The following is a 12,102-nucleotide window of genomic DNA, read 5'->3' on the forward strand; positions in this document are numbered from 1 at the left end:
TTTGGCCAAATTAATAGGGAATCAGCCATTTTATGTGGCTACAAGAGGCATAGCATTTTAGAGAGGGAGGGACTGTGAATGTTGGAGAGTGTGAGTGAAGGAGGAATTGTGCGAAAGGGAGGGACTTTCAGAAAGGGAGGGGAGTATGAGAGATGGAGCGAAAGGAGGAGGGAATGTGGGAGAGTGAGAGGGTGAGAGGGGAGGGATAGTGAGACAGGGAGAGAGTGTGAGAGCGGGATTGTGTGAGAGGGAGGGTGTGAGAGAGGAAGAGAATCTGAGAGAGGGGGGAGTGGGAGAGAGCGAGGGAATGTGAGAGCGGGATGAGTGAGAGGGAGGGAGACAGTATGAGAGAGGGAGGGTGTGGGAGACAGCGAGGGAGTGTGAGAGAGGGAGGGAGTGAGGGAGAGAGAGGGTAAGAGAAGGTGACAGTGTGAGAGGGGGTGACAGTGTGAGAAGGAGAGAGTGCGCAAAAGGGAGAGATTTAGAATGATGGAGAGACTATGAGGGAGGGGCAGATTATTTGAGAGGGAAAGAGTGTGTGAGAATGAGGGAGCATGAGAAAGGGAGAGAGTAGCAGAGAATGGGTTTGTGAGAGACAGAGACTATGAGAGAGCGGGAGAGTGAGAGAGAAAGTGTGAGGTAGTTAAGAGAGAGTTTGTGTGTGAGAGTGTGTGAGAGAATGTGTGTGAAAGTGTGTGTGAGAGAGGTTGTGTAAGACAGTGTGTTTGAGAAAACAAACGTGTGTGCAAGAGTGTGTGAGGGAATGTGTGCGAGAGTGTGTGTATGAGGCAGTGAACGCCTGAGAGAAGTTGCAAGATAGTATGTAAGAGTGAGTGCATGTTTAGGCGAGTGAGCGTGAGAGTGAGTGTGATATAGGGTTGAGTGTCTGTGTATGAAAGTGTGTGTGAGAGAGACTGTGCGTGTGAGAGAGTGTAAATGAGAGTGTGCGTGAGCAAGTGGGAGAGGTGAGTTTGAGATGGTGAATGGCTGCGAGAGTGATGGTGAGATAGCATGTTTGAAATAGTGTGTGATTGCGAGTGTGTGTATATGAACGCGCGTGTGTGAGAGAGGGTATAAATGACAGTGTGTGTGAGGGAGTGAGTTTGAGAAGTTGAAAGTCTGAGAGAAGACTTTGTGAGAGAGTGTAAGTGAGAGTGTGCGTGAGCAAGTGGGAGAGGTGAGTTTGAGATGGTGAACGGCTGCGAGAGTGATGGTGAGATAGCATGTTTGAAATAGTGTGTGATTGCGAGTGTGTGTATATGAACGCGCATGTGTGAGAGAGGGTATAAATGACAGTGTGTGTGACGGAGTGAGTTTGAGAAGTTGAAAGTCTGAGAGAAGACTTTGTGAGAGAGTGTGAGGTATTGTGTGAGTGTGGGTGAGTGTGTGTGAGTGTGAGAGAATGTGTGTGAGAGAGAGGGTGTGTGAGTGTGTGTGAGAGAGTCTAAGTGAAAGTATGTGAGAGAGTGAGTTTGAGATGGTAAAAGTCTAATAGAGGATTGTGAGAGAGAGAGTGTGAAAGTGTGTGGTATGAGAGAGTGTTAGTTTGTGTGTGAATAAGAGTGTGTGTCAGAGAGTGTGTGAGAGAGAGTGTGTGAGAGAGAGTGTGTCTGAGAAGGTGAAAGTCTGACAGAGGATTGTGTGAGAGAGTGTGTGTGAGTGTTGTAGCAATTTGGTATGGCCACTTCCCGATTACAAAATGGACACTTTGCAAAGATTGCAGGGAAAATCAACAATGCAGAGAAAACAAGCAGGTTCAGAGCTTGTCTGTCTCTGGGAGCCGCAGCTCCCAAATAAGACCATAACTGTAGCCCCCTTAGCATATTGATGGCCCATCTCCGGGTACAAAAGAGTAACTTTTGAGTAACCGATACTAAGGCAGACACCCTGGCTCCAGAAGAAACCGAAACAAAGCTGGCCAACGGCCACCTAGGACACTCCCAGCAATCAGGGCACCCACCCCTTTATTGAAATCAATAGGAATGATCAAGAAACTGCCCAATTAATTGGGGCCAAGTTCAAGGCCCGCCCAAAAGACCGCAAAGCCCCTTTGGGGTAAGAAGGAGTTCCCAAGAGAGAGTTGTTCTCTTGGACCCGGCTCTCACCGAGGAGAGACATGACCAGCTGCACCAGAAGCAAGTAAGTCCAAGGTCAACGCAGGCTACTAGACAGGCGACCTTAGCTGTTCCCCTGTACCAGTTCGACCCCAGCAGCCTCAGAACCGAATAACGACCATTGTTCCTCTGACTGAGTGGGTGCCCGAAGGTAAGTATAGGCTTTAGCAGTAGTGATAGTTTAGTCTGTAGAGTTTTCGTGCATGAGTAGATTTAACTGTGTGTGTAAATAAATAAGCATTGACTTTGAACTAACTAACTGGTGTATCGAGTCTTTGATCAGTCGTCGCAGTTAACGCAGTTTCCGTTATCTGGACCACTGGGAGCTCTTCCGGGGCAGGTGTGACCTGTATAAGATGGACGGGTTGCATCTAAACCGGAGAGGCATAAATATCCTGGCCGCGAGGTTTGCTAGTGTCACACGGGAGGGTTTAAACTAGTATGGCAGGGGGGTGGGCGCGGGAGCAATAGGTCAGAAGGTGAGAGCATTGAGGGAGAACTAGGGAACAGGGACAGTGTGGCTCTGAGGCAGAGCAGACGGGGAGAAGTTGCTGAACACAGCGGGTCTGGTGGCCTGAAGTGCATATGTTTTAATGCAAGGAGCATTACGGGTAAGGCAGATGAACTTAGAGCTTGGATTACTACTTGGAACTATGATGTTGTTGCCATTACAGAGACCTGGTTGAGGGAAGGGCAGGATTGGCAGCTAAACGTTCCAGGATTTAGATGTTTCAGGCGGGATAGAGGGGGATGTAAAAGGGGAGGCGGAGTTGCGCTACTTGTTCGGGAGAATAGCACAGCTATACTGCGAGAGGACACCTCAGACGGCAGTGAGGCTATATGGGTAGAGATGAGGAATAAGAAGGGTGCAGTCACAATGTTGGGGGTATACTACAGGCCTCCCAACAGCCAGCGGGAGATAGAGGAACAGATAGGTAGACAGATTTTGGAAAAGAGTAAAAACAACAGGGTTGTGGTGATGGGAGACTTCAACTTCCCCAATATTGACTGGGACTCACTTAGTGCCAGGGGCTTAGACGGGGCGGAGTTTGTAAGGAGCATCCAGGAGGGCTTCTTAAAACAATATGTAAACAGTCCAACTAGGGTAGGGGCGGTACTGGACCTGGTATTGGGGAATGAGCCCGGCCAGGTGGTAGATGTTTCAGTAGGGGAGCATTTCGGTAACAGTGACCACAATTCAGTAAGTTTTAAAGTACTGGTGGACAAGGATAAGAGTGGTCCGAGGATGAATGTGCTAAATTGGGGGAAGGCTAATTATAACAATATTAGGCGGGAACTGAAGAACATAGATTGGGGGCGGATGTTTGAGGGCAAATCAACATCTGACATGTGGGAGGCTTTCAAGTGTCAGTTGAAAGGAATACAGGACAGGCATGTTCCTGTGAGGAAGAAAGATAAATACGGCAATTTTCGGGAACCTTGGATGACGAGTGATATTGTAGGCCTCGTCAAAAAGAAAAAGGAGGCATTTGTCAGGGCTAAAAGGCTGGGAACAGACGAAGCCTGTGTGGCATATAAGGAAAGTAGGAAGGAACTTAAGCAAGGAGTCAGGAGGGCTAGAAGGGGTCATGAAAAGTCATTGGCAAATAGGGTTAAGGAAAATCCCAAGGCTTTTTACACGTACATAAAAAGCAAGAGGGTAGCCAGGGAAAGGGTTGGCCCACTGAAGGATAGGCAAGGGAATCTATGTGTGGAGCCAGAGGAAATGGGCGACGTACTAAATGAATACTTTGCATCAGTATTCACCAAAGAGAAGGCATTGGTAGATGTTGAGTCTGGAGAAGGGGGTGTAGATAGCCTGGGTCACATTGTGATCCAAAAAGACGAGGTGTTGGGTGTCTTAAAAAATATTAAGGTAGATAAGTCCCCAGGGCCTGATGGGATCTACCCCAGAATACTGAAGGAGGCTGGAGAGGAAATTGCTGAGATCTTGACAGAAATCTTTGGATCCTCGCTGTCTTCAGGGGATGTCCCGGAGGACTGGAGAATAGCCAATGTTGTTCCTCTGTTTAAGAAGGGTAGCAAGGATAATCCCGGGAACTACAGGCCGGTGAGCCTTACTTCAGTGGTAGGGAAATTACTGGAGAGAATTCTTCGAGACAGGATCTACTCCCATTTGGAAGCAAATGGACGTATTAGTGAGAGGCAGCACGGTTTTGTGAAGGGGAGGTCGTGTCTCACTAACTTGATAGAGTTTTTCGAGGAGGTCACTAAGATGATTGATGCAGGTAGGGCAGTAGATGTTGTCTATATGGACTTCAGTAAGGCCTTTCACAAGGTCCCTCATGGTAGACTAGTACAAAAGGTGAAGTCACACGGGATCAGGGGTGAACTGGCAAGGTGGATACAGAACTGGCTAGGCCATAGAAGGCAGAGGGTAGCAATGGAGGGATGCTTTTCTAATTGGAGGGCTGTGACCAGTGGTGTTCCACAGGGATCAGTGTTGGGACCTTTGCTGTTTGTAGTATATATAAATGATTTGGAGGAAAATGTAACTGGTCTGATTAGTAAGTTTGCAGACGACACGAAGGTTGGTGGAATTGCGGATAGCGATGAGGACTGTCAGAGGATACAGCAGGATTTAGATTGTCTGGAGACTTGGGCGGAGAGATGGCAGATGGAGTTTAATCCGGACAAATGTGAGGTAATGCATTTTGGAAGGGCTAATGCAGGTAGGGAATATACAGTGAATTGGTAGAACCCTCAAGAGTATTGAAAGTCAAAGAGATCTAGGAGTACAGGTCCACAGGTCATTGAAAGGGGCAACACAGGTGGAGAAGGTAGTCAAGAAGGCATACGGCATGCTTGCCTTCATTGGCCGGGGCATTGAGTATAAGAATTGGCAAGTCATGTTGCAGCTGTATAGAACCTTAGTTAGGCCACACTTGGAGTATAGTGTTCAATTCTGGTCGCCACACTACCAGAAGGATGTGGAGGCTTTAGAGAGTGTGCAGAAGAGATTTACCAGAATGTTGCCTGGTATGGAGGGCATAAGCTATGAGGAGCGATTGAATAAACTCGGTTTGTTCTCACTGGAACGAAGGAGGTTGAGGGGCGACCTGATAGAGGTATACAAAATTATGAGGGGCATAGACAGAGTGGATAGTCAGAGGCTTTTCCCCAGGGTAGAGGGGTCAATTACTAGGGGGCATAGGTTTAAGGTGAGAGGGGCAAGGTTTAGAGTAGATGTACGAGGCAAGTGTTTTACGCAGAGGGTAGTGGGTGCCTGGAACTCACTACCGGAGGAGGTAGTGGAAGCAGGGACGATAGGGACATTTAAGGGGCATCTTGACAAATATATGAATAGGATGGGAATAGAAGGATACGGACCCAGGAAGTGTAGAAGATTGTAGTTTAGTCGGGCAGTATGGTCGGCACGGGCTTGGAGGGCCGAAGGGCCTGTTCCTGTGCTGTACATTTCTTTGTTCTTTGTCTTTGTTAAAGGTAGGGGAGTCTAAAACTAGAGGGCATAGGTTTAAGGTGAGAGGGGAGAGATTCAGAAGGGCCCAGAGGGGCAATTTCTTCACTCAGAGGGTAGTGAGTGTCTGGAATGGGCTGCCAGAGGTAGTAGTAGAGGCGGGTACAATTGTGTCGTTTAAAAAGCATTTAGATAGTTACATGGGTAAGATGGGTATAGAGGGTTATGGGCCAAGTACGGGCAACTGGGACTAGCTTAATGGTAAAAACTGGGTGGCATGGACTGGTTGGGCCGAAGGGCCTGTTTCCATACTGTAAACTTCTATGATTTCTATGACCTCCCCTTCACAAAACCAGGCTGCCTCTCACTAAAACATCAATTTGCTTCCAAATGGGAGTAGATCCTGTCTCGAAGAATTCTCTCTTGTAATTCCCCTACCACTGAAGTAAGGCTCACCGACCTGTAGTTCCCTGGATTATCCTTGTACCCTTCTTAAACAGAGGAACAACATAGGCTGTTCTCCAGTCCTCCGGGACATCACCTGAAGACAGTGAGGATCCAAAGATTTCTGTCAAGGCCTCAGCAATTTCCTCTCCAGCCACCTTCAGTATTCTGGGGTAGATCCCATCAGGCCCTGGGGACTTATCTACCTTAATATTTTTTAAGACGCCCAACACCTCGTCTTTTTGGATCTCAATGTGACCCAGGCTATCTACACACCCTTCTCCAGACTCAACATCGACCAATTCCTTCTCTTTGGTGAATAGTGATGCAAAGTATTCGCCCATTTCCTCTGGCTCCACACATAGATTCCCTTGCCTATCCTTCAGTGGGCCAACCCTTTCCCTGGCTACCCTCTTGCTTTTTATGTACGTGTAAAAAGCCTTGGGATTTTCCTTAACCCTATTTGCCAATGATTTTTCGTGACCCCTACTAGCACCCCTGACTCCTTGCTTAAATTCCTTCCTACTTTCCTTATATTCCACGCAGGCTTCGTCTGTTCCCGGCCTTTTAACCCTGACCAATGCCTCCTTTTTCATTTTGACGAGGCCTACAATATCTCTCGTTATACAAGGTTCCCGAAAATTGCCGTATTTATCCTTCCTCACAGGAACATGCCGGTCCTGAATTCCTTTCAACTGACAATTGAAAGGCTCCCACATGTCAGATGTTGATTTGCCCTCAAACATCCGCCCCCAATCTATGTTCTTCAGTTCCCGCCTAATATTGTTATAATTAGCCTTCCCCCAATTTAGCACATTCATCCTAAGACCACTCTTATCCTTTTCCACCAGTACTTTAAAACTTACTGAATTGTGGTCACTGTTACCGAAATGCTCCCCTACTGAAACATCTACCACCTGGCCGGGCTCATTCCCCAATACCTGGTCCAGTACCGCCCGTTCCCTCGTTGGGCTGTCTACATATTGTTTTAAGAAGCCCTCCTGGATGCTCCTTACAAACTCCGCCCCGTCTAAGTCCCTGGCACTATGTGAGTCCCAGTCAATATTGGGGAAGTTGAGATTTCCCATCACCATAACCCTGTTGTTTTTACTCTTTTCCAAAATCTGTCTCCCTATCTGCTCCTCTTTCTCCCGCTGGCTGTTGGGAGGCCTGTAGTAAACCACCAACATTGTGACTGCACCCATCTTATTCCTGATCTCTACCCATATAGCCTCACTGCCCTCTGAGGTGTCCTCCCGCAGTACAGCTGTGATATTCTCCCTAACCAGTAGCGCAACCCCGCCTCCCCTTTTACATCCCCCTCTATCCCGCCTGAAACATCTAAATCCTGGTACGTTTAGCTGCCAATCATGCCCTTCCCTCAACCAGGTCTCTGTAATGGCAACAGCATCATAGTTCCAAGTACTAATCCAAGCTCTAAGTACATCTGCCTTACCCGTAATATTTCTTGCATTAAAACATATTCACTTCAGGCCACCAGACGCGCTGTGTTCAGCAACATCTCCCTGTCTGCTCTGCCTCAGAGCCCCACTGTCTCTATTCCCTAGTTCTCCCTCAATGCTCTCAACTTCTGACCTATTGCTCCCGTGCCCACCCCCCTGCCACACTAGTTTAAACCCTCCCTTGTGACACTAGCAGAACTCGCGGCCAGGATGTTTATGCCTCACCGGTTTAGATGCAACCCGTCATTCTTATATAGGTCGCACCTGCCCTGGAAGAGCTCCCAGTGGCCCAGATAACGGAAACCCTCCCTCCTACACCAGCTGTTTAGCCACGTGTTTAGCTGCTCTCTCTTCCTAATTCGAGCCTCACTGGCACGTGGCACAGGGAGTAATCCCTAGATTACAACCCTAGAGGTCCTGTCTTTTAACTTTCTGCCTAGCTCCCTGAACTCCTGCTGCAGGACCTCATGCCCCTTCCTGCATATGTCGTTCGTGCCAATATGTACAACGACCTCTGCCTGTTTGCCCTTCCCCTTCAGGATGCCCTCTACCCGTTCGGAGACATCCTGGACCCTGGCACCAGGGAGGCAACATACCATCCTGAAGTCTCTTTCACGTCCACAGAAGCACCTATCTGTGCCCCTGACTATAGAGTCCCCTATTACTATTGCTCTTCTGCGCTTTGACCCTCCCTTCTGAACATCAGAGCCAGCCGTGGTGCCACTGCTCTGGCTGCTGCTGTTTTCCCCTGATAGGCTATCCCCCCGACAGTATCCAAAGGGGTATACCTGTTCGAGAAGGGGACAACCACAGGGGATTCCTGCACTGACTGCCTGCCCTTTCTGGTGGTCACCCATTTCTGTGCCTGCACCTTTGGTGTGACCACATTTACATACCTGCGATCTATGACGCTTTCCGCCACCTGCATGCTCCTAAGTGCATCCAATTGCTGCTCCAACCGAACCATGCGGTCTGTGAGGAGCTACAGTTGGGTGCACTTTCTGCAGATGAAGCCATCCGGGATGCTGGAAGCCTACCGGACCTGCCACATCTTACAGTCAGAGCACTGCACCCCTCTAACTGACATTGCGTCAATTAATTAAAATTAAAAGTTTTTTAAAAAATGTTCTAATATTATTTTTAATATTTTTAAAGTTACTGTTAACTATCTGTTTCCTAGCACTAGATTTCTAATATAAATGCGAAAGCTAAATATAGTGATCTCTGATCTCTGGCTTAGATAGCCCTCTAAATTATAATTAAGTAATTATGTTTAATTAGTTACCAATGCTTAATTTTTTTAATTTAGTGTAGATTCCCAGCCAGCCACTCAGGTCACAGCTTTTCTGTGATGTCACTTCAGTTTTCCTTCGACACACACAATTTGAAAAAGGTATAAAAGTAAAAATGAGTAAAAATCACTGACTTACCTTCTGAGGGTCTTCGATGTTCTCATGTTCTCTCCCTGACAGAGACTCCTCCTCCTCCGAACGGCTCCCGAAACTAGGCCACCATCTTTTAAAATCTCCGCTCTGACTCGCAGATCCCGCGCTTTTTCTAATATGTAGAATAACAGATACCTGGGAGTGAGTTGCAGACTTGAATGTAATTGAGGGGTCCAGGATGGTTTATATATAGAGTAACACATACCCGAGAGCGAGTTGCAGACTGGAATCTAAACGAGGGGTTCGGGTGGATTATATATAGAATAGCAGGTACCCGGGAGGGAATAACTGACTGGAATCTAATCGAGGGGTTTATATAACAGATGCCCGAGAGTGAATTACGGACCTCACTCTAATGGAGGGTTTCAGGGATACAACAGATATCCGGGAATGAGTTACAGATTTGAAACTAATTGAGGGGTTCGGGGAGGTTCTTTATGGCATAACAGATCCCCGAGATGAGTTACAGATTGGAATCTAATCGAGCGATTCGGGATGGTTTTTATGTGGAAAAACAGATCCTTGGAGTGAATTACAGACTGCAATCTAATAGAGGGGTTCGGGATGGTTTAAATATAGAATAACAAAGCCCCAGGAGCAAGTCGCAGCCTAGTTTAGCACAGTGGGCTAAACAGCTGGCTTGTAATGCAGAAAAAGGCAGCAGCGTGGGTTCAATTCCCGTACCGGCCTCCTTAACAGGCGCCGGAATGTGGCGACCACAGGCTTTTCACACTAACTTCATTGAAGCCTACTTGTGACAATAAGCTGTTATTATTATGTATGGTTTATATATAGAATAATAGATGCCCGGTAGTGAGTTCCAGACTGGAATATAATCGAGGGGTTCTGTATGGTTTTACTACAGAATATTTGTGGGCAGCACGGTAGCACAAGTTGTTAGAACTGTGGCTTCAATTCGCCAGGGTCCCAGGTTAGATTCCTCCCTGGGGCACTGTGTGTGCGGAGTCTGCACGTTTTCCCAATGTCTGCATGCGTTTCCTCACCGTGCACCGGTTTCCTCCCACAGTCCGACGACGTGCAGCTTAAGTGGATTGGCCGTGGTAAATTGCCCTTAATGACCAAAAAGGTTCGGAGGTATTATTGGGTTACGATGATAGGGTGGAAGTGAGGACTTAAGCGGATCGTTGCTGATTCGGTGGCGTCCCTTTGCACTGTATTTCTATGTTCGATGTAATAACAGATCCCCGGGAGTGAGTTACAGACTGGAGCATAATAGAGTGGTTCTGTATGGTTTATGTATAGAATAACAGATACCCGCGAGTGAGTTCCAGACTGGAATCTAATCGAGGGGTTCGGGGTGGTTTATATGTAGAATAACAGATCACCGGGAGTGAGTTCCAGACTGGAAATTAATCGAAGTGGCAGGATAGTTCTTCCCACCCAAAATGCAATCTATTTTGTTTGATTGGATCGCGTCCATTTTTTCATTTCATGAAAACCTCAATTAGCTCTCCTCTCATTCGTGTAAACTCGAGAGTATCGGCCTAACTGCTCATATCTCTTCATAATGTAAAGTACAAAGAAAAGTACAGGCCCTTTGGCAATCCAGGTACTGTGCTAACCATGCTTCCCGTCTAACCTCGACCCTTCTACACTTCCGGGGTCCGTATTCCTCTACTCCCATCCTGTTCATGTATTTGTCAAGATGCTCCTTAAACGCCATTAACGTACCTGCTTCCACCACCTCCTCCGGCAGCGAGTTCAGGCATCCACTACCCTCTGTGTAAAAAAACTTTCCTCGCACATCGTCTCTAAACTTGACTCCTCGCATCTTAATCCAATGCCTCTTATTAATTGACTCTTCCACCCTGGGGAAAAAGCTTCTGACTATCCACTCTGCCCATGTCCCGCATAATCATGTGGACTTCTATCAGGTCACCCCTCAAACTCCATCGCTTAAGTGAGAAGAAATCAAGGTTCTACAACCTCTGCTCATAGATAATACCCTCCATTCCAGGCAGCTTCCTGTTAACTCACTTCTGCATCCTCTTCAAAGCCTCCACATTCTTCCAGCAGTGTGGTGATCAGAAGTGAACACTATTCCAAGTGTGGCCAAACTGGGGGTTTCTAGAGCCGCCGCATGACTTGCCGATATTTATACCCAGTTTCTCGACAGCTGAAGGCAAGCATGCCGCATGCTTTCTTGACTAAGTTCTCCAGCTACATTGCCACTTTCAGTGACCTGTGGACTTGTATGCCCAGATGACCCTGCCTGTGAATGCTCATAAGGATTCTGCCATTTTCTGGAAACTTCCCACCTGTTTATAACACTGGGAGATAGTTCCATCTGAAGCTTCTTGCTGAGGTTATATTTTACATAGCACTGAGCGATAGTTCTGTGTGAAATATTTTGTACCGCACATCACATTTAGGGATAATTCTATGTGAATCTTCTTGCTAAGGTTATACTGTCCATCACACTTAAAGATAGTTATGTGTGAAGCTTCTTGCTAAGGTTGTACTGTACATATCAATGTATGTGATTCTTATTGCTAAGGTTAGACTGCACTTCACACTTGGAAATAATTCTATGTGAAGTTTCCTATAACGTTTGTGCTGTACATAACAGAGTGTTCAATAAATGTGATGGTTGACAACATCCTCGATTTCAGGCACGGTAGCACAGTGGTTAGCAGTGCTGCCTCACAGCGCCAGGCAACTGGCTTTAATTCCAGCCTCCTGTGACTGCCTGTGTGGAGTCTGCACTTTCTCCCCGTGTCTGTGTCGGATTTCATCAGATGTTCCAGTGTCTGCCCACAGTCCAAAGATGAATAGGTTATCAATGGTCCTTTCGTGTCTAAAAGGTTAGGTGGGGTTACTGTGTTATGGGATTAGGGAAGGGGCTTGACCATAGGGAGTGTCTTTCAGAGGGTCGGTGCAGACTCAAACAAAGAACAAAGAACAAAGAAATGTACAGCACAGGAACAGGCCCTTCGGCCCTCCAAGCCCGTGCCGACCATGCTGCCCGACTAAACTACAATCTTCTACACTTCCTCGGTCCGTATCCTACTATTCCCATCCTATTCATATATTTGTCAAGATGCCCCTTAAATGTCCCTATCGTCCCTGCTTCCACTACCTCCTCCGGTAGCGAGTTCCAGGCACCCACTACCATCTGCGTAAAAAACTTGCCTCGTACATCTACTCTAAACCTTGCCCCTCTCACCTTAAACCTA

The sequence above is a fragment of the Scyliorhinus torazame genome, chromosome 26 (assembly GCF_047496885.1).
Source record: "Scyliorhinus torazame isolate Kashiwa2021f chromosome 26, sScyTor2.1, whole genome shotgun sequence".
NCBI lineage: Eukaryota > Metazoa > Chordata > Chondrichthyes > Carcharhiniformes > Scyliorhinidae > Scyliorhinus > Scyliorhinus torazame.